The 21,927-nt window shown below is 32.8% G+C and overlaps 1 long non-coding RNA gene across 2 annotated transcripts in view; it reads right to left on the bottom strand.

Moving 5' to 3' along the window:
• Positions 1-307: 307 nt before the first annotated feature.
• Positions 308-21,927, bottom strand: part of LOC134691417 (uncharacterized) — a 40,388-nt gene continuing 18,768 nt past the window's right edge. Inside the window, exons 2-6 of one of the 2 annotated variants that reach the window (XR_010102132.1) lie at positions 8,372-8,498; positions 6,314-6,496; positions 4,648-4,722; positions 1,231-1,254; positions 308-393 (exon numbers count right to left, since the gene is read on the bottom strand). This is a non-coding gene — a long non-coding RNA (uncharacterized LOC134691417). The remainder of the gene's footprint in view (positions 394-1,230; positions 1,255-4,647; positions 4,723-6,313; positions 6,497-8,371; positions 8,499-21,927) is intronic. The other variant, XR_010102131.1, reaches the window with a different exon arrangement.

Here is a 21,927-nt window from a genome sequence, read left to right as displayed (position 1 = left end):
TATACTGTTTATGTACAACTGTCAGGTTTTGAAGTAACACAGAATTGTATTTCATTCTATTAGTGTGTTATACTGTTTATGTTCAACTGTCAGGTTTTGAAGTAACACGCAATTGTATTTTATTCTAACACAATTTGCTGTATTTTGAAGTAACATGTAGTTATGTGATTTATATTGCTTAAGTAAGATCTGCAATGTTCTGACGTAATCTATCATTCTATAGTTGTATGTTTTTTACTGTACATAATTAATTTGCTCTAGTACTAATTTAGATGAAACTACTGTACCTGATGAGACTATTTTACTTACATCTTGATAATCAATGTCTGCTTTATTCTCTAGGCATATTTTCACATCTTCTATATCTCCCTTCCTAGAAGCTGTACAAAGTTTCTGTAAGTAAAACATAGATTTTACACTTAATAGATTGTAATGAAAAATGAATGAAATAACTTTTAAATAAAGCAATAATTATTTATTCTCCTGCATGGCAAATTACTATATAAATCGGGTGTATCCTCACCTCAAATAACATTCAGGCAGAGAGGATATGTACCAATTATCAGGTTGTCTACATATTGACATTGTTAAGTATCAGCTGTGAGTCACAATATGAAGCTTTTTTCATGGGAGCACAGCTATTGATATCAGAGGCTTCATATTGTGTCGAGTAGTTGACAGTTTACAATATAAATATCATCAAAATGATGACAATCTGAAAATCGATTTATCGCATAATATTTGTGTATTTTGCATTATAGAAATTCTTTGTTTCACCAGCAAACAGGAAAATGACTTGATAAGTCGGGTCAAACTTATCAAAGTCTGTTTATTCATTATGCATTGTTATATTATTGGTGATATGTAGTTGTATTTGTCATTCATTAACACCTTTAGTTGTCCCCTTGGTAATTTCTCATCATTTTCTGACTAATTTTATATCAGATAGTAGAAATACCACCATGCTTACTTAATGATAAAATTATATATGTAGACTGAATAAAAAGAGATGTTGATAATAAAATAAAGAAACAGTAACCTAACAAGAAAGCTAGACAAAGTGATGCCTCCACACTCCACTCTGAAGTAACTGTATTAAAACAAAGTCAATCTAGGACTTCCTTCAGTATTATGGTGTCTGGGAGACACAAATTATCAAATACATGTATTTTGGTAAGGAAATGGAAATAAAACGTCACATGACAATTGGACTTTAAAAGTAAATCTTACCTTATTCCAATTTTCCATTATAACCTAAAAATAGAAAATAAAAACTATGTGTAGTTGTCATTGAGTTATAATTATTAATACCAGTTGAAAATACATCATCCTTATGGACTTGTGAATTACTGACCTAATATTTTCAGATATGAATCTAATCCAAATGCATGAAATACTAACATCTAAAAGACTTTGTCAACTTTTCTGGAATATTTTGTGTCGCTCACCTGGTGAAAATATCACTAGTTTGCTAACTACAATTCTTATATGCGCATACTGGTTACTTTTTGTGTTGCTGATCATTTTTGCATTTTACATATTGAACCTTATTCCTATAGGTTTTTAGTTAACAGCCAAAACTGCAAACATGAGTGCATACGCTGAAATTACTCGCCTACTTTACCATGTTTACTGACCATTTATGCTGATATTCCTAAATATAAAGTTTTACTACAAGTATCACATAAACTTAATATGATCAAATCAAAAATTAGGTCAAGGTTAGATAAACAAAGCCAGAAATACATGTACACCTTACAATCATCCCATACACCAAATATAGCTGATCTTTTGCTAGTAGTAAACAAGAAACAGACCAACTCATTTAAATTCTATATTGACCAAAGAACCATGAAAATTAGGTAAAGGTCAGATGATCCCTGTCAGACAGACATGTACACCTTACAATCCTTCCATACACAAAATAAAGTTGATCTTTTGGTAGTAGTATACAAGAAACAGACCATATCATTAAAATTTTATATTGACCATGTTGACCAATGAACCATGAAAATTGGGTAAAAGACAGATGATCCCTGTCAGACAGACATGTACACCTTACAATCATTCCATGAATCAAATATAGTTGACCTGGTGCTTAAAGTATTTAAGAAACAAACTAAACAAGGAAAACTTCATAATTACCAATGAACCATGAAAATGAGGTCAAGGTCAGATGACTCCTAATACGTACACCTTACAATCATTCCATGCACCAAATATAGAGCTATTGCTTATTTCTGAGATATGGACTTGACCAAAACACTTAACCTTGTCCACTTATCTGTGAAAAAAGGTCAAGGTCAATTGAAAACTGTCCGACAGGCATGAGAACAGAAGTCGCAGGCAAAAACCTGTAAAAATCAATATTTCAGATGGCGCAAAACTGGAAAATCTGAGTCAAAAGATCTTGCCATTCTGGTAGTATTATAGTTTACACTTTTAACCTATAGCTAGCTCCTATTTTTTTTTAAAATAACAGGCAAAAAGGGAAAAAAGTATCTTTCAGGGGCAATAACTCAAAAACAGGTTGACATATTTTTTTCAACATAATAAAATCTTGTCAACTGATCATTTTTGTAATTAACACTTTTAACCTAGCTCCTACATGTTTATCAATAACAGCAAAACACTTCAAACAAGAGGCTGTCACAACGACAGCAAACCGGATTTATTAGCATTTATTTGTGTCCTTGCAATATCACAAGAACCATTACTGATGATTGGTGAAAGTGAAAATTGTCAATATCAAATTTGACCTCTATTTTGTCATCAGTATCAACATATTAAAATTTGAAAAGCTTAGATTGAATTGTTTGTGAGTAAATGCAACAACGTGAATGGAAACACCATTTTAGGATCTTTCAAGAACCATAACTCCTGAACGGTAAAAGTCAAAATCGTCATTATTGAACTTGACCTCTATTTTGTCATCAGTAACAACATATTAAAATTTGAAAAGCTTTGGTTGAATGGTTCATGAGAAAATGCACGGTCACGACTGGAAACACCATTTTTCAATATTTCAAGAACCATAACTCCTGAACGGTAAAAGTCAAAATCGTCATTATTGAACTTGACCTCCATTTTGTCACCAGTAACAACATATTAAAATTTGGGAAGCTTTGGTAGAACTGTTCACGCATAAATGCACGGACACGACTGGAAACGCCATTTTTCAATCTTTCAAGAACCATAACTCCTGAACGGTAAAAGTCAAAATCGTCATTATTGAACTTGACCTCCATTTTGTCACCAGTAACAACATATTAAAATTTGGGAAGCTTTGGTAGAACTGTTCATGCGTAAATGCACAGACACGACTAGAAACGCCATTTTTCAATCTTTCAAGAACCATAACTCCTGAACGGTAAAAGTCAAAATGGCCATTATTGAACTTGACCTTCATTTAGTTGTCAGTAACAACATATTAAAATTTTAAAAGCTTTGGTTGAACAGTTCTTGAGTTAATGCACGGAAAACATTTGATTGCCGCCCGCCCGACCGCCAGCCCTGCCGCCCGCCTGCCGAGCATCCCCAATTTAATAACCGACATTTTTGTCACAAAAATCCGGTTAAAAATGATTTTTCAGGGGCAATAACTCTATAAAACAAGATGACAGATTTTTCTCCAATTTTTAAGTTACTGTTAGATACATTTTGTTGCAATGTACCTTTTGAAATTTACACTTTTAACCTAGCTCTTATATTTTTTATGATAGCAGCCACCAACTGTGCAAAATTCGAAAAAAATAGATATTTCAGAGGCAAAAACAAAGTGACTAGTTTTTACAAATTTTCAGGGTGTAATACATCTTGTCATGCTGATAATTTTTAGTTTACAGTTTTAACCTAGCTCCTATAATTTTGAAATAATGGTAAGGAAATGCCTAACAAGTGCAATAACTATAAAAGAGAGGCGAACAATACCAAAGGGACAGCCAAACTCATAAAGGTGGATTGACAATTTCGATCATGTTGTCTTATTTGAAGATCTAATGTTGGTAAACATCTTTAACATTTAAAGTTTGTTGGTATCTATCATCATCATCACAGTGTCTGCAAAAACCAAAAATGTTTGCTAAATAATCTTTCAAGGAAAATACCTCCTATATATATCCTCGGTCAAGTTGACATTTTCGGAGATCTTACTTTGTGGAACATTCTTGCCACTAAAGGTTTCTATCTACATGTATCTATCATAGTTACTGCATCTTTCAACATGTCCAAGGGCAATAACTCCTATACGGGATCAGTTTACAATTTCGTTCAGTTGACTTATTTGTAGATCTTTTTAAACTTGCTGAACATTTTTGTAGTTGAAATTTCCTTTTATCTTTACAAATTTTCAAGATAAACAAAAACAAAAAACAGAAAATTTAATAACAATCATTATTTCAGGGGCAATAACTCAAAATAGGATTGTCCATTTGGTTTGAAATTTTCGTTGCAGATAAATCTTTTACATACTTTTCATGTTTATTTAGGTCACTTTTTGGTCCTGTGTTTTCAGAGAAGGTCTCTGAAAAAGTTTACACTGGAAGAAGGACAGACGACCGACGCAAAGGAATGGCCAAAGCTCACATGGCCTTATAGGCCAGCTGAGCTAAAAACTAAACTCAAAAGCTTGTATATCTGATTACTTACCTAAATGAGGTATTGTACAAACAGGGTGTGATTTTTTCCATCAAACACAAGACAATCAATTGCACTTCCGCAGACCTAAAAATTTCAAAAGTTTTATTTACCAGCATTAAGACAATATTAAATATATTAATTTCAAGCCTCCCTTAACTGTCAACAAATAAGCAAGGACATCATGACAATCACATTAAACAATTGATCTGTTTACAATCTGAATGTGTGCCTGTCGAGGAACCTGTAGTGGAGTGGTTGTTGTTGGTACATGTAGGTGTATCCCCCCCTTTTTCATTGTTGTAATAGGCTGTTGATTTTCTCTTTTGAATTAATGTTCCACATTTTATAATATCAGTGCTTTTTATAGATTTTTATATTATATTAATTTATAATATGGTATGGGTTTTGAGCAATTTTGAAGGCTGTTGGGAGACCTTATTATAATTGTTTATATATTTGCCTTTGTTTCATCATCATTCATACGATAACTCTTTTACTAAAGGACATTTTTGAGCACGCTCACATACCCCACGCCCCCACACTGTCACTGGGCAAACAAAATCTCACCCAGTTTCTAATTTTAAAGACTAATAACTCCTACAAAAGTCAACTGATAAAAATTTCTAGAGGATATGCACATCTACATATTATGTCCTAATTATCTAAGAAGTTTCATGAAATTATGTTATGTGGTTTCAGAGGAGTTGCTATGACAAGAACAGACAATTTATTATTTCTGCTATTCAATATATATATGTTCATCAAGTGTTGCTGATAATTTTTGCTTGTTTAAGTTTCTATATATCTATTTGAGTTATTTAGATATAAGGCAAAAATGCAAAAAAAGTAGTAAAAATCATTATCAAAGGGCAATAACTCCAATAAGAGGTCCTCAGACGATTTCAAGATTTTTCACTTATTTGTACATCTTGTCCTGATGAACACTTTTACTTACATTAATTTACTTTCTATCTATTATATGGTTTTTTTCAGATTAAAGGCAAAAATGCAAAAATGATAAAAATCGTCATTAAGGGGCATTAATTCCAATAAGGAGTCGTCTGACGATTTCGACCATGTAGACTTTGCAGATCATTTTTGTATATACATAGTTTCTCTCCATCTATTACAGTTTTTCAGAGATTAAGTAAACATGAAAATATCTGTAAAATTCATCATTCATCGTCATAAACTCCTATAAGCATGATAAGAAATTGTCTGCCAGTTTTGGAGTAATAAACAATATGTAGATCTCATTATTTTCTCCATTCATATCAGTTTACAAGATAATAGTCCAAACTTGCATTTTACCCCTATGTTTTATTTTTAGCCATGTTGGTTGGCAGGAGGGGTTCATCAGACTTTTTTTTTTTTAAACTAGATACCCAAATGATGATTGTGGCCAAGTTTGGTCAAATTTGGCCCAGTAGTGTAAGAGAATTTTGTAAAAGTAAATGACCCTAATAGACTTTTAGGCCAGGTGAACTAATAAGAAAATGTATATATCGCAATATATATAACCTAATAATAAATCACTGGATACAAGTCATAAATAAGTATTGTTCTGCCAGCCCCTCATAAAACACACAATATTGTCAATAAAAAGGGGAAAAAAGACTTCTCAAGATTTCATAGTATCATTTTTTGATGTGTTGTATTAACATGATTAATTTACCTCATTTTGGAGAAGCAGCAAAATACGATTTCTAAATTCTTTTGTTTTACTGTCCAGTCTGATATACGTACAATATATGCATCACTTAATAATACTTCATCTGTACTTCATCTGTATATATTTTTTCTCGTTAACTGTTGTGAATGTTTCTTTTAAACATATCAATGTTTGTGTGTTATCTCCCTGTTTCAATAAAATAAACTTACAATAAAGGTTAAATGTACAATTAGTTCATTCCTCTCTTGTTAACTATTGGTGTTCTGGTATTTTGAATGTAAAAACTATCTGTAGATTATCACTGTTCATGGATCAAATGTCAAATATATATATCAATAAGAGATGTTCTAACTGAAAACATAAATGTTTCTATTTTCAGATTGAAATAATTATTTTAAATTTGTCTTTCCTTCATATGAAAATTTATATAACATGTTATATTGTCTGTTGTTGAAGACCATTTTGACACGATTCATTGATTGGTTACTGACGCATTGACATATGGGACCATTTTGACATGTTTCATTGATTGGTTGCTGTCGCATTGACATATGGGACCATTTTGACATGTTTCATTGATTGGTTACTGTCTCATTGACATACAGTCAGGGATATAACTCTATAGGGTTATTACAGGAAATAACTTGCGTGTGTTATTACAGATACTTTCATGAGTTGTCTACTCTTTATTCCTTAAATTTTCTAAATCTGTAATAACATATGTTTGCTATTTGTAAAATATTTTAATCTATAGTGGGCTCTAGGGAACTCTTGAGACTTTGCAAAGAAACTAAATGCATAGCCTTGATAACTAAATTTTAAATTAGATTAATACATTTTTGATTAACCATGGTAAATCAATGAGACAAGGCTTTTTAGAGATAGACTTAGCTGTAATAACAAGGCTTAGTTATTAAAGGAATGTAACTTATTATATGAGACACTTGGGAATTACTGGGAAGCTTGCGCAGAACCTCATTACACATGTTACATGCTCTGGTCATTATTTCTTACAATGAATTAAAATACATTGTAATTAAGCATGATCTATGTCTGAGCAAATGCTTTGGAGTAGCTGTGATAACACCCTTTAGTTATTATAGGCATATTTTTTCTGTAATAACATAGGTGTACAATGCATAATTGACAAACTATGAACTGTTATATCTTTCTGTAGTTAAGTATACGTAAAGACAATAGTAATATCAATAGAACTTGTATACATTTTAACTAAACTAATGATGTATATTGTCCCTTTGAAACAAGTAACATACATATGTTATCATAGTTCTTTGTTATTTATAGTCCACAGTAACAAATGTATGTTATTTTTCTGTAATAACCCTATAGAGTTATATATCTGACTGACATATGGGACAATTTGACATGTTTCATTGATTGGTTACTGTCACTGACATATGGGACAATTTGACATGTTTCATTGATTGGTTACTGTCATTGACATATGGGACCATTTTGACATGTTTCTTTGATTGGTTACTGTCTCATTGACATATGGAACCATTTTAACATGTTTCATTGATTGGTTACTGTCTCAATAACATAGGGGACCATTTTGACATGTTTCTTTGATTGGTTACTGTCTCATTGACATATTTCATTGATTGCTTACAGTCTCATTGACATATTAGGACCATTTTGACATGTTTCTTTAATTGGTTACTGTCTCATTCACTTATGGGACCATTTTGACATGTTTCATTGATTGGTAACTGTCTCATTGACATATTGGACCATTTTGACATGTTTCACTGATTGGTTAGAACTGTCTCTGGCATTGACCTATATTTCACATTTTTTTTCAGTTAGCACAAGTTCAATGCTAATGTTAAACCAATCTATATTGGTAGGAATATGATTTTGTAATTATTCTTTTGGCTTTTTTGTGTCTTGTTTAATGTTACAGTATTTTGAATAAAAAAACTATATGTTGATTATCCTTTTAGAGTTGAGACACTCTTGCATTTCAAATTACTTTCAGTAGTTAATAGTCCTACATATAGTTCACACATATATTAATATACACTTACAGTGACTTACCTTAAATAGCAACTAGACTGCATAAGGTTCACATTGATTGGACAAGGTTCACATTGACTGGACAATTATCTTATTGACTGGACAAGGATCCAATAAATTTAAACAGTATATGTTCAATCTGGCATGTCTGGAAATAAATGATTCGATTTCAATTAGAAACTAGAGGCTCTAAAGAGCCTGTGTCGCTCACCTTGGTCTATGTTAATATTAAACATTGTACTCAGATGGATTCATGACAAAATTGTGTTTTAGTGATGGTGATGTGTTTGTAGATCTTACTTTACTAAACAATTTTGCTGCTTACAATTATCTCTATCTGTAACAGTAGTTTCTGTGGAAAATGTTGGTGAAAATCTACAAATTTTGTGAAAATTGTTAAAAATTGAATATGAAGGTCAATAACTCCTTAGGGGGTCAATTGACTATTTTGGTCATGTTGACTTATTTTTAGTTCTTACTTTGTTGTACATTATTGCTGTTTACAGTTTATCTCTATCTATAATAATATTCAAGATAATAACAGAAAAACAGCAAAATTTCCTCAAAATTACCAATTCAGGGGCAGCAACCTAACAACCGATGATCCAATTCATCTGAAAATTGCAGGGTAGATAGATCTTGACCTAATTAACAATTTTACTTCCGATCAGATTTGCTCTTAATGCTTTGGTTTTTGAGTTATAAGCCAAAAACTGCATTTTACCCCATGTTCTATTTTTAGCCATGGTGGCCATCTTGGTTTGATTGCAAGGTCATTGGACACAATTTATAAACTAGATACCCCAATGATGATTGTGGCCAAGTTTCAATTAATTTGGCTCAGTAGTTTCAGAGGAGAAGATTTTTGTAAAAATTACTAAGATTTACGAAAAATGGTTAAAAATTGACTTTAAAGGGCAATAACTCCTAAAGTGGTCAACTGACCATTTTGGTCATGTTGACTTATAGTAGATCTTACTTTGCTGAACATCATTGCTGTTTACAGTTTATCTCTATCTTAAATAATATTCAAGATAATAACCAAAAACAGCAAAAATTCCTTAAAATTACCAATTCAGGGGCAGCAACCTAACAAGGGAATGTCAGATTCATCTGAAAATTTCAGGGCAGATAGAACTTGACCTAATAAACAATTTTACTCCCTGTTAGATTTGCTCTAAATGCTTTGGTTTTTGAGTTATTAGTCAAAAACTGTATTTTACCCCTATGTTCTATTTTTAGCCATGGCGGCCATCTTGGTTGGTTGGCCGGGTCACCGGACACAATTTTTAAAGTAGATACCCCAATGATGATTGTGGCCAAGTTTGGTTAAATTTAACCCAGTAGTTTCAGAGGAGAAGATTTTTGTAAAAGTTAACGCCGGACGCAGGACGACGACGACGACGGACGACGGACGCCAAGTGATGAGAAAAGCTCACTTGGCCCTTTGGGCCAGGTGAGCTAATAATAATGACACTGTTTAATTGACAGTGATATTGTTTGCCTTAAATTACTGGAGAATAAAAGGCTTTTTCCCCTGGAGAAGAATCCCAATTTGAAAAAAAAATGGCTTAAAATAATTCCCAAAAAGACAACATTTTTCCCAAACAGTGCAGTCTCAGTAGTAGTTGTGCATGAATACAAGCTGAAAAACACTCATTTATACATTTTTATGCTTAAAATGACTAAATGTGAAGATTTGAGGGTCTATATGCATTATCACTGACAATAAAGGGTCTTATTTCAAAGCAGGGTTTTACTCTTATTACGAAAAATGGTTAAAAATTGACTATAAAGGGCAATAACTCCTAAAGGGGTCAACTGACCATTTCGATCACGTTGACTTATTTGTAAATCTTTCTTTGCTGAACATTATTGCTGTTTACAGTTTATCTCTATCTATAACATGTATAATAATATTTAAGATAATAACCATAAACAGAAAAATTTCCTTAAAATTACCAATTCAGGGGCAGCAACCCAACAACGGGTTGTCTGATTCATCTGAAAATTTCAGGGCAGATAGATCTTGACCTGATAAACAATTTTACACATTGTCAGATTTGCCCTAAATGCTTTGGTTTTTGAGTTATAAGCCAAAAACTGCATTTTACCCCTATGTTCTATTTTTAGCCATGGCGGCCATCTTGATTTGATGGCCATGTCACTGGACACATTTTTTAAACTAGATACCCCAAAGATGATTGTGGCCAAGTTTGGTTTATTTTGGCCCAGTAGTTTCAGAGGAGAAGATTTTTGTAAAAGATAACTAAGATTTACGAAAAATGGTTAAAAATTGACTATAAAGGGCAATAACTCCGTAAGGGGTCAACTGACCATTTCGGTCACGTTGACTTATTTGTAAATCTTACTTTGCTGAACATTATTGCTGTTTACAGTTTGTCTCTATCTATAATAATATTCAAGATAATAACCAAAAACAGAAAAATTTCCTTAAAATTACCAAATCAGGGGCAGCAACCCAACAACGGGTTGTCTGATTCATCTGAAAATTTCAGTGCAGATAGATCTTGACCTGATTAACAATTTTACACATTGTCAGATTTGCCCTTAATGCTTTGGTTTTTGAGTTATAAGCCAAAAACTGCATTTTACCCCTATGTTCTATTTTTAGCCATGGCGGCCATCTTGATTTGATGGCCGGGTCACTGGACACATATTTTAAAGTAGATACCCCAAAGATGATTGTGGCCAAGTTTGGTTTATTTTGGCCCAGTAGTTTCAGAGGAGAAGATTTTTGTAAAAGATAACTAAGATTTACGAAAAATGGTTAAAAATTGACTATAAAGGGCAATAACTCCGTGAGGGGTCAACTGACCATTTCGGTCATGTTCACTTATTTGTAAATCTTACTTTGCTGAACATTATTGCTGTTTACAGTTTATCTCTATCTATAATAATATTCAAGATAATAACAAAAAACAGCAAAATTTCCTTAAAATTACCAATTCAGGGACAGCAACCAAACAACAGGTTCCCCAATTCATCTGAAAATTTCATGACAGATAGATCTTGATCTGATAATTAATTTGACCCTCGTCAGATTTTCTCTAAATGCTTTGGTTTTTGAGTTATAAGCCAAAAACTGCATTTTACCCCTTTGTTCTATTTTTAGCCATGGCGTCCATCTTGGTAGGTTGACCGAGTCACGCCACACATTTTTTAAACTAGATACCCCAAAGATGATTGCTGCCAAGTTTAGATTAATTTGGCTTAGTAGTTTCAGAGGAGAAGATTTATGTAAAAGATAAGTAAGATTTACGAAAAATAGATAAAAATTAACTATAAAGGGCAATAACTCCTGAAGGGGTCAACTGACCATTTCGGTCATGTTCACTTATTTGTAAATCTTACTTTGCTGAACATTATTGCTGTTTACAGTTTATCTCTATCTATAATAATATTCAAGATAATAACAAAAAACAGCAAAATTTCCTTAAAATTACCAATTCAGGGACAGCAACCAAACAACGGGTTCCCCAATTCATCTGAAAATTTCATGACAGATAGATCTTGATCTGATAATTAATTTGACCCTCGTCAGATTTTCTCTAAATGCTTTGGTTTTTGAGTTATAAGCCAAAAACTGCATTTTACCCCTTTGTTCTATTTTTAGCCATGGCGTCCATCTTGGTAGGTTGACCAGGTCACGCCACACATTTTTTAAACTAGATACCCCAAAGATGATTGCTGCCAAGTTTAGATTAATTTGGCTTAGTAGTTTCAGAGGAGAAGATTTCTGTAAAAGATAACTAAGATTTACGAAAAATAGATAAAAATTAACTATAAAGGGCAATAACTCCTGAAGGGGTCAACTGACCATTTCGGTCATGTTCACTTATTTGTAAATCTTACTTTGCTGAACATTATTGCTGTTTACAGTTTATCTCTATCTATAATAATATTCAAGATAATAACCAAAAACATCAGAATTTCCTTAAAATTACCAACTCAGGGGCAGCAACCCAACAACAGATTGTTTGATTCATCTGAAAATTTCAGGGCAGATAGATCTTGACCTTATAAACAATTTTACCCCCTATCAGATATGCTCTAAATGCTTTGGTTTTTGAGTTATAAGCCCAAAACTGCATTTTACCTCTATGTTCTATTTTTAGCCGTGGCGGCCATCTTGGTTGGTTGACAGGTTCACGCCACACATTTTTTCAACTAGATACCCCCAAGATGATTGTTTCCAAGTTTGGATTAATCTGGTCCAGTAGTTTCAGAGGAGAAAATTTTTGTAAAAGATAACTAAGATTTACGAAAAATAGATAAAAATTAGACTATAAAGGGCAATAACTCCTGAACGGGTCAACTAATCATTTCGGTCTTGTTGACTTATTTGTAAATCTTACTTTACTGAACATTATTGCTATTTACAGTTTATCTCTATCTATAAAAATATTCAAGATAATAACCATAAACAGCAAAATTTCCTTAAAATTACAAATTCAGGGGCAGCAACCCAATAACGGGTTGTTCGATTCGTCTGAATATTTCAAGGCAGATAGATCTTGACCTTATTTACAATTTGACCTCATGTCAGATTTGCTCTAAATGCTTTGGTTTTTGAGTTATAAGCCAAAAACTGCATTTTACCCCTATGTTCTATTTTTAGCCGTGGCGGCCATCTTGGTTGGTTGACCGGGTCACGCCACACATTTTTTAAACTATATACCCCAATGATGATTGTGGCCAAGTTTGGCCCAGTAGTTTTAGAGGAGAAGATTTTTCTAAAAGCTAAAGACGACGTACGACGACGCCGGACGCCAAGTGATGGGAAAAGCTCACTTGGCCCTTTTGGGCCAGGTGAGCTAAAAATGTTATGAACTAAAATTATACTTGAATGTTTTTGTTTAATTTAATCAACCTAAATCTCGGTTAAGTTGTCCCTTATGATTGACCTTCCTAAACACTAGCTGAGTCTTGTTTTCATCATATCTTTCCCTCAGCTACCTAAAAAGTTGAAAACATGCTTCTATTCAATATTTTTACCGGACATTTACCATGTTTACTTTCGTTTTAATTCATTGCATGTTATGAAAAATCGAGTTATATAATATTCTTTACTCAATCCCTTCCGTAAGCCTCACAAATTGCGCCAAAAATTTAAGAGACGTTTCAAAGAAAGGTTATATTTCCCCGCCAATTTTTCAAAGGCAGTGCGACGGTGTGGCAGACAAATGTATTTTTACACTGTGACTTTGTTGGATAGTTGTCTAGATACCACTCATATCTATGGCAAGCCAAAGTGGACAAAAAGAGCTATTTTCTAATATATGAAAATCATTTTCTAATATTAAAAAATCATTTTCTAATATTAAAAAATCATTTTCTAATATTAAAAAAGAAAAAGTCTATTTATTAATATTAAAAAATGATTTTCTAATATTAAAAATTGATTTCTTAATATTAAAAAAATGAATTTCTAATATCAAAAAATCATTTATTAATATTAGAAAATCATTTTTTAATATTAGAAATTCATTTTCTAATATTAGAAAATCAAAAGTAATTTCTTATATTAGAAATTCATTTTCTAATATTAATAAATGATTTTTTAATATTAGAAATTCATTTCTTAATATTAAGAAATCATTTTTTAATATTAGAAAATCATTTTTTAATATTAAGAAATCATTTTCTAATATTAAAAATTAAAATCTTCATAATCAAAACGTTTTGACTTGTTTGTTTTATATTCAATAACCCCACACTGTTTACAAAAGGAATTAAGAAAATAATGTCCGAATGAACTGAAACATATTTTGCTAAATGATACAAATGACAATAAATTTAAAAACCAAATATCATTGATCATTAGCTGTAAATCTATAATGGCAGATACAGAACTTTTCATAAAAGAGGGGCGCTTACTGACCTAAGGGGGACCCACGCCAGTCATGCAACCAAATTTTTCCACAAAAAAGGGGGGCTCGGGCCCCCAAAGGCCCCCTGGATCTGCCTATGATCTTAAACTGATCTAATCACAAACTTATATAATATGTTAACTTATACAATAGCATAACAAATACCATTGAACTACAAATGTACCACAAATGGTGTTGGGTGCAGGCGTGACATTTAAGCGAAATTTTTTAAACTACAGGACATTTTAGTGTAGACATTAGAGCCGATTTTAGAGCAGAATTAATTCGTTTACATGTTACATTAGCCCATTTTAGAGAAAACTGACCTGGTTGAATAATACTCCCCTCAATATAACCATAAACAGTAATTTATACTGGTTTAATGACCTTTAATGTTAAAGCTGTTTATATGTTCATCATGGAAACACATAAGAGATGTGTCAAATTCGCTGAATATCTGACCGGATACTATGTAGCTGAAGATCCTATGTTTCCACTGAAGCTTTGGGTAGAAATTTCGTGTAATTCTTTGCAAACAATTAAAGGAACAGAGTCGTTCCATGCCATGTATAATAAGCAATTTTATAGTTGTCACCCAGCTATTCGCGCTTTCTAGATAATTATCAAATTGCAAACAACAAAATATATAAAGGTACAAATGATAAAAGACGAATTTGCACCACAATCTAGTAAAGAGAAAGAACCGTTCCAAATGTAATTCTATGTACAGTACTGTACAGGAGGTATATCCAGAGCCCTTTAAAATTACGTTCTCTAAGACATAAATTCTAGACTAGAACGTACTTTTAACAATTAATTCAACCTTTTAGACTTTTTTTGCTGTATTTTATCTGGGATATATATTCGACTAGAACGGACTTTTAACATTTGAAATAATCAGTGCTGTATTTTTTAATGAATATGGTATGTTTTATATTGTGCTGTCTTGAGTTTATTAAACCTTTTTTTTTATTTTTATGCCCCATTTAAGAACAGTATGTTTTCAGGTATGTGCGTCCGTTAGTCCCGCTTCAGGTTAAAGTTTTTGGTCAAGGTAGTTCTTGATGAAGTTGAAGTCCAATCCACTTGAAACTTAGGAAACATGTTCCCTATGATATGATCTTTCTACTTTTAATGCCAAATTTGAAATTTTATCCCATTTTCACATTCCACTGAACAAAGAAAATGATAGTGCAGATGTGGCATCCGTGTACTGGGGACACATTCTTGTTTAAATATTATTTGTTAGAATGGGTTAAAAATGTTTCTCTAAAATGGGCATTGACAAAGGAGTAGGTCCGGTAAGACCCTTTTTTTGGCCCCAAAATATGGCAGTTTTACAAAATTGTTAAAATGTAAACTTTTAGTTATTTATTGGATAGTAAAATGGTTCTGCTACATAAATATGGGCTGTTTTTGACAATACAATGCACATATATTGCGTACTAGCACCATAAAGTCATGCTAAATTACCGAAATCTTAATAATTCCAGCATTTTACTTAAATTTTAGACGGTTTCCGTGTAAAACGAAAGTGGCCGCATTCGTGTTCATCCAAAATATTGAAATGGAAGTTGTATTTGATGAAAATACATAACATATATAAAGGTTAAGGATGAACACGGATGCGGCCACTTTCGTTTTTGACAAAAACCATCTGAAAAGTGACATTTTTTCGCATATTTGGTAGATTTTTCATATTTGAGCTTGATTCGGATCGTTTTTAATGACGAAATAAGTTAAAAACTTTCACATAAAATAATCGAAACATATAAAATAGACACTTAAGCGATTAAAAAGTGGTCAAAATCTTTCGTCAGATGAAACTGAAATTTGAGGCCAAAATTGGTCCTTACCGGACCTACTCCTTTAATTTTCTCTTGAATGGGTTAAAAAGTCTGGCCCTAAATTGTGCTTTATTTTGGCGCTAAAATGTCAATTTTTTCTCACGTTAAAATGTCAATTTTTTCTCACGTTAAAATGTCCTCTGCCGAATGGTTCCCCCTAGTCTGAACTAATCACAAGCTTATACATGTAAAAAAAGCAAAAGTTTCGAAGTCAGTAGACATGACTGAGGGGATAGGGGCAAATAATCTCCATTTTTTGAAGGACATTTTAAACCAAAAAAATGTATGCAATTGATGTATTAAAGTCTTCGAACTATTGGCTGAAAGGAAAGGAAACAACAAATTCATTTTAGTGTAAAATTATACAGTTACGCTAGTAGAAATCTGACCTAACTAGTATTGTAGGCAGATTCAGTTTACTGTAGATGACCTTAAGTGACAGGGCTTTGAGAGGACAGAGAGCAACTTTTTTATCCAGTTGTTATCCATTGGTCCGACACCCCATTACCCATTTGTCCGACACCCCATTACCCATTGGTCCGACACCCCATTACCCATTGGTCCGACAACCCATTACCCATTGGTCTGTGTGAATTGAGGTTTACAGAACAAGAGAATAATGGCCAAAGTATAAAGAATAGGGAAATGGGCCAAAAATGAGGTGCTAAAATAGTAATATTATGGAGGGAGTAATGGACAAAAAGTACAAGTATAGGGAAAATGGATGCAAATATATACCTCCTTCCCTCCTGCCCTAATTCCGACACTCATTTGACACTCATTTGTAGTATCCTTGACGAGTTATTTGAACTACAGTAACTCTTTCTGTTCGTTGAGTTTATTACAGAAACAGATAATACTAAAGAGGAAATGTCAACAGCAGGGCAGTCTCTCATCATAAAGAATAATGTTCACGTATAGAGGTTTCGGGTACACCCCAATATGAAGTTACAAAAAGAAGCATTAAATTCTTAAATGAAACTCGAAAATTGGCGAGCTTAAGTTTATATTATTGATATATGAAGTAAAATTGTTCAATCAGTGATAATTTTTTTATGTAAAAAGGACTTTTGTAAGTTTAAAACTTCGATAAAAATGGACAAAATGTGATTTAAGAATAATTCGAAAATTCTTAGTTCGATATCATTCTGGTGGTACATCCATTTTCATCGAAATTGCCGCCTTAATAAAGTCATGAAACATTTGCCACTGGACATAATACAAACAAATGACTACCAATCATTTAAAAATAGCCATGTATACATATGTTCTACTTAAATAAGCGATTATATTTGTAATTTCACATTCATGATACAACAATATTTGTTTCTGTATTAAAGTATTTTCATTTGTGTTTCTCTTTAATAGGTCGGGACCACTACCTTATATGGAAATGCATAAATTAGCATACTTATGTTCTCGCACATGTAATTGTTTATTTACATGTGACGCAATTTATTTTAACCTAGGTTTTTGACCAATCCATTAAATGAGTCACAATGCATGATGGACTACTACGTGTTTACAATCAAGGAAGAACATGTGTTATTTAATGAAATACAACACATTTTTTAGTGCAATGCGGGATTCACAATATCGCTTAGTTTTTCATTTTGTGTATCCTCATTTATAGTTAGTGATATAAAGTATCACTTCCATGCTCAGATTAACGAAGAGTTGTTTCTAAGCGAAGAAAAAAGGATTTGAATTACCCGATATATAGCCATTAACATGTTTGATGATGGCACAGAGATTTCATGTATTTGTCCACCAGACAGCAACGTAATAACAGCAAAAACACAATTACCCATGATACAAACTTACTAGTGTAAAGTAAGCCGTCGATAACAGCCGGTGCTGATGTTCATGAGTACAGCAATGTTAGTATAGATAATTAAAGGCAAATGTAACAGGGATCCTTGAATTTTGTGTTCGTAAAAAAGGCGAAGAAATATTTACATACATGGCAGTGTTAACAAAATCTTTAAGTATTTTTTGGTCACATTTCAGTATATGGGACTTCCAAACTGTTCCCTTTGTTTTGAAGGTAGTGAAGTCAGCAACTGTAGTTTCAGTTTGTTTGTTTTTTAACGGGCTCGGACATTTGCCAAACTGAATAAAATCATTACAGCTGATTTCTTACACCTGCAAAGTAAAACTTTTGGGTTGGCTTGCTTGCTTTGTTTGTATAGTTGTTTATACAAGCTTCAAAAAAAAAGATTTACATCTTTAAACAATATATATATATAGGCATAGTTTAACTTGTATATTTTATATTTTGTACTATATACAAACAAAGCAAGCAAGCTAACCAAAGTTTTGCTCTACATGCATTAGGAAATAAGCTGTAATGATTTTATATATATATATGTATGTGCAACAAGGTGGATCATTCGATATGTTTAGTGAAAATTACAGCGTTGGATCTATAATTAAAAAAAAAGAAGGTGTGGTATGATTACTAATGAGACAGCTGTCCATAAAAGACCAAAATGACACAGAAATCAACATTTATAGATCACCGTACGGCCTTCAACAATGAGCAAAGCCCATACCGCATAGTCAACTATAAAAGGCTCCGATATGACAATGTACAACTATTCAAACGAGAAAACTAACGGACTTAATTATATAAAAAAAATGGGATAGATTTCTTGTCCTTTTATATATTTAATTAAGCCGGTTTTTGTTGTTGTTTTTTTTGTTTGGATTGTTTTACACAAGTAATTTTAGGGTCATTAATAGCTTACTTTTCATATTGCACCTATGACTGCTTACTTTACTAAATTATGTTTTTGTTGGAAAGATGTCTCTTTTGACATCTCAAAAACAAACCAATTACAGCGGCACTTCTGTATATGAAACTTCTGAATATAGGAATCGAAGTGACCCCACTTTCTCGGAATTTACGTCGGTTTGTCTGGTCTTATTAGCGCTAAGTGTCATGTGAGCAATTATTTACCGATTTTTGTGAAACTTATATATCATCAGCAATGTCTTTGACATTTGCGAAAATAATCCTGATCAAATACATACATGCAAATCAACTATGCACCTTGGAAATTGAAATATTTAAAAATATATATATCTGTATGATGGAAATCCCACTGTATTTATCATGAAGCTCATATTTTCTCGAGATAAAAAAACTAGAGGCTCTAAAGAGCCTGTGTCGCTCACCTTGGTATATGTGAATATTAAACAAAGGAAGCAGATGAATTCATGACAAAATTGTGTTTTGTTGATGGTGATGTGTTTTTAAATCTTACTTTACTAAACAGTCTTGCTGCTTACAATTATCTCTATCTATATTGAAATTGGCCCAGTAGTATCAGTGGAAATGTTAATTAAAAATTTAAAATTTTATGAAAATTGTTAAAAATTGACTATAAAGGACAATAACTCCTTAGGGGGTCAATTGACCATTTCGGTCATGTTGACTTATTTATAGATCCTACTTTGCTGAACATTATTGCTGTTTACAGTTTATCTTTATCTATAATAATATTCAAGATAATAACCAAAAACAGCAAAATTTCCTTAAAATTACCGATTCACGGGCAGCAACCCAACAACAGGTTGTCAGATTCATCTTCCAATTACAGGGCAGATAGATATTGATCTGATAAACAAATTCACCCCAAGTCAGATTGCTCTAAATGCTTTGGTTTTGAGTTATAAGCCAAAAACTGCATTTTACCCCTATGTTCTATTTTTAGCCTTTGTGGCCATCTTGGTTGGTTGACCTGGTCACGCCACACATTTTTTAAACTAGATACCCCAAAGATGATTGTTGCCAAGTTTGGATTAATTTGGCCCAGTAGTTTCAGAGGAGAAGATTTTTGTAAAGATAACAAAGATTTACGAAAAAATGGTTAAAAATTTACTATAAAGGGCAATAACTCCTAAACAGGTCAACTGACCATTTCGGTCATGTTGACTTGTTTGTAGATAATACTTTGTTGAACATTATTGCTGTTTACAGTTTATCTCTATCTATAATAATATTCAAGATAAAAACCAAAAACAGCAAAATTTCCTTAAAATTACCAATTCAGGAGCAGCAACCCAACAACCAATTGACTGATTCATCTGAAAATTTCAGGGCAGATAGATCTTGACCTGATAAACATTTTTATCTCATGTCAAATTTCCTCAAAAGGTTTTGGTTTTTGAGTTATATGCCAAAAACTGCATTTTACCCCTATGTTCTATTTTTAGCCGTGGCGGCCATCTTGGTTGGTTGACCAGGTCACGCCACACATTTTTTAAACTAGATACCCCAAAGATGATTGTGGCCAAGTTTGGATTAACTTGGCCCAGTAGTTTCAGAGGAGAAGATTTTTGTAAAAGATTACTTTAATTTACGAAAAATGGTTAAAAATTTACTATAAAGGGCAATAACTCCTAAACGGGTCAACTGACCATTTTGGTCATGTTGACTTATTTGTAGATCTTACTTTGCTGAACATTATTGCTGTTTACAGTTTATCTCTATCTATAATAATATTCAAGATAAAAACCAAAAACAGCAAAATTTCCTTAAAATTACCAATTCAGGGGCAGCAACCCAACAACCGATTGACCGATTCATCTGAAAAATTTCATGACAGATAGATCTTGACCTGATAAACATATTTACCCCATGTCAGATTTGCTCTAAGTGCTTTGGTTTTTGAGTTATAAGCCAAAAACTGCATTTTACCCCTATGTTCTATTTTTAGCCCTGGCGGCCATCTTGGTTGGTTGACCGGGTCACGCCACACATTTTTTAAACTAGATACCCCAATGATGATTGTGGCCAAGTTTGGTTTAATTTGGCCCAGTAGTTTCAGAGGAGAAGATTTTTGTAAAAGTTAACGACGACGGACGACGGACGCCGGACGCAAAGTGATGGGAAAAGCTCACTTGGCCCTTCGGGCCAGGTGAGCTAAAAAATAAGAACAAACTTGCATCAGAACCCCTCCTATCCCCCTTATAAAGTATGTGCAATGCGGGGACATTGGATCTCTGTTCTTTTATTGAAAATAAAATTGATATTTGTACCTAGATGGAAAAGGGTATTGATAAAAAAAAAAAAGAAGATGTGGTATGATTGCCAATGAGACAACTATCCACAAAAGACCAAAATGACACAGATATTAGGGAGCTACCATTTGATTTTTATAGGGGGGCTAGGATGAAATTTGAAAAAAATAGGCAGGACAGGAGTTTTGAGTAAAAAAAAAAGTCAGGATGAGACACTTGCAAAAAAAAAAAGTCAGGATCACAATTTATGTAAAAAAAGTCAGGATACCCTAAAAAAAAAAAAAGCAGGACCGGATAGAGTGAAAAATAAAAAGGCAGGACAGAGATTACAACTAAAAAAAAAATGCAGGACAAATTTTTTCATCCTAGCACCCCCATAAAAATCAAATGGTAGCTCCCTTAACTGGTGACCTTCTGCTGTGGTTTTTTTCTTTGGTCGGGTTGTTGTCTCTTTGATACATTCCCCATTTCCATTCTCAATTTTATTAACAACTTTAGGTCACCTTACGGCCTTCAACAATGAATAAAGCCTATACTTCCCAAGAATAAAAACACTCCATTACAAATATAGTTTTTATCCCGTCGTCTTTCGTGTCACAGGAAACGATACCAGGATATGATGGTTTAATTGTTAACTAGTAACGTTGCTTCGTCATCGATCCGCTTGGCTCAATAACCGACCAAATATGTCTGCAAGTCTATGTAGCATCACTCTCTACGCTTGAAGTAGCCAACTAAGCGCTATGACGTAGACTTTTTACAAAAAAAATTCTAAGGGTTCCGCGGAACCCAGTGTCTCGTCTACTTT

This window comes from Mytilus trossulus, chromosome 11 (genome assembly GCF_036588685.1).
Source record: "Mytilus trossulus isolate FHL-02 chromosome 11, PNRI_Mtr1.1.1.hap1, whole genome shotgun sequence".
Classification (NCBI taxonomy): domain Eukaryota; kingdom Metazoa; phylum Mollusca; class Bivalvia; order Mytilida; family Mytilidae; genus Mytilus; species Mytilus trossulus.
The sequence above is the reverse complement of the archived record's forward strand: the minus strand, read 5'-3'. Positions and strand labels throughout refer to the sequence as shown.